This window comes from Myripristis murdjan, chromosome 5 (assembly GCF_902150065.1).
Source record: "Myripristis murdjan chromosome 5, fMyrMur1.1, whole genome shotgun sequence".
In the NCBI taxonomy this organism is placed as follows: Eukaryota; Metazoa; Chordata; class Actinopteri; order Holocentriformes; family Holocentridae; genus Myripristis; species Myripristis murdjan.
This window is the reverse complement of record NC_043984.1, coordinates 36968730-36970931: the sequence shown is the minus strand read 5'-3', so window position 1 is coordinate 36970931 and position 2202 is coordinate 36968730. Positions and strand designations below refer to the sequence as shown.

Genomic DNA, 2202 nt, shown 5'->3' with positions numbered 1-2202 from the left:
AAAGCAAATGGGAAATGGAAAATGGAAGAGAAATAAAAACAAAACCAAACCAGATAATTGTCTAATTTCTATATTCCACAGCTTTAAACAGACAGAAACTGAATCGTTTGGTTCAGTAATCCAGTCATGTGACTTGGGCTCGTTGATGTAAACACTCACAGGCGGCGTCCAGGGTACAGACAGGAGACGGTGTGTGTGATGTGTGTGTGATGTGTGTGACGCCGGCTAACTGTTGTTGTGGTCGTTTCCTAGGTGACGGTGTTGTTCGCGGGCCAGCAGATTCCCAAGAGTCCGTTTTGAGGTGAACGTGGACAAGGCACTGGGCGACGCCTCCAAGGTCACCGCCAAAGGCCCCGGCATCGAACCCGTGGGCAACATCGCCAACAAACCGACCTACTTCGATATTTACACTGCAGGTCAGTGAGCACCTTCACCAAACAAAAATATATTGCAGTATATTGGAAAATATCATGTGGTTATTAGATAATACATTCCCATATATGGGAACTAGTCGTTATATTTTCCAATATATTGCAATATCTGAAATGCACAATTACTTATGTATTGTTCCAGATATTGCACATGCATGTTCTTATATATGTACACATATAGTGCACATACATGTTAGAATTTATCTGTACATATATTTGATGTACATGTTTCCATAACTTTTTACATGTATTTGAGATATGTTACCATATATTGCACATACATGTGGCAATATATCTGTACATATATTTCCAATACATGTTCCCATATCATTAGAATGTCATAGATATTGTATTTTTAAATATATTAACCCAGTATTCATCACATATAAATCTAAATACATTATGAAGGATTTTTATGAATATAAAATATATTATGGGAAAGGAACACATGTATTACATATTCATATTAAATGTATTGCAATATCTGAAATGCGCAATTCCTTATGTATTATTCCAGATACTGACATATATTACAATATATTGATGCAATATATAAATATGTGCAAAATATATCATTAACCTATATATGGGTCCATGTATTTTCAAATATATATTTCTATATATTGTTGTTCATATATTAAATGTAATATATTCTAATGCATTACCATATATTTCATTTAATATATTGGTAAATATATTTTCTTTCCGTAAGGCTATGTTCAGAGTTCAGATGTCTGCCAGGTGTGTCTTTCCTTTTCCGGTCTAAACGCTCACAAGAGACTCAGCAGCCGATTGTTTTGTGAAATTCTTTCCAAACGAATCATGATTCAAATATAACACAGTGCAGTACAGAATGGATACCGTCAAACTCCCCAGGCCCCTTCAGACCAGCTGGTTCTTCTCTTTGAATGAGTCTCACTTTGTGATGCACATCAGACCAGCGGTCAGGAACCTGAGCTGTCACATGGCTTTCCAAAGAGCACAAATTCAAATATCATGATTCAAAGTGACTGCTCTGATCTCGCTCTCTCACACTCACACCACAGACCAAAGATGAGGCAGACAGTGGTGATAACAGGTGAGACGTCAGGCTGTGTAACCTGTTCTCACCCCCGTCAGCTCTGTTGGCTAGCGGTGGGTCAACCGGCCCAGAGGAACACAGACGTATGACGTATGATTTTTTTTAACCCGTCGTTGGAGTGAACACGGTCACAGTCGGATTAAAAAATTAAGGAATTACACAACATCTGCATGCTGGGAAGGGGTTGATTAGTTCGACTCTGTTATTTCTGTGCTTTCGCTAAAAAACTTGGTCTGCTGTGGTTGATAAAATCACAGGTGAGTGACAGGTCCTCAGAAACAGCCCGGCTGTGGCTCTCCATTTCTATTGGTTATGTTTATTCAGTCTAATTAAGATGGGAAACGTAGACATGGTTAAAGCAGGAGCAACAGTCTATCATGACTTTACTGATAATTTATTCATTTCATAAACAAAATTTTTTTTTTTCCTTTTCCAGTTTAGGTTTGACTGAACACACACATAAAGACGAGGTTTTTGATATTCTTGTATTCACATGAAATTTTGCTCCAGGCTTGGATGTTAACTCACTGAGAGTGTGAGTGATGTGGCGTTCAGGAACCAGTACAAAAACGTGTTTTCCTCCGTGGTGCAGCTGCTGACGGAGGTTTCAGATTCAGATTCAGATTCAGATTCAAGATTTATTCATCACATGCATGAATGTACAGGTACAGCAGCAGTGAAATGTAATTG

The 2202-nt window shown here is 38.2% G+C and overlaps 2 protein-coding genes across 3 annotated transcripts in view; one reads left to right on the top strand and one right to left on the bottom strand.

Moving 5' to 3' along the window:
• LOC115359332 (NACHT, LRR and PYD domains-containing protein 14-like) overlaps positions 1-2202 on the bottom strand; it is a gene marked incomplete at its 3' end in the record, with an annotated part of 845616 nt that overhangs the window by 537194 nt on the left and 306220 nt on the right. The gene's annotated exons all lie outside the window — the stretch shown is intronic.
• Positions 255-2202, top strand: part of LOC115359330 (filamin-B-like) — a 61238-nt gene continuing 59290 nt past the window's right edge. The window contains exon 1 of one of the 2 annotated variants that reach the window (XM_030051735.1): positions 255-416. The gene's annotated coding sequence lies outside the window, so the exon portion shown is untranslated. Of the gene's footprint in view, positions 419-2202 lie in introns of both variants that reach the window. The other variant, XM_030051734.1, reaches the window with a different exon arrangement.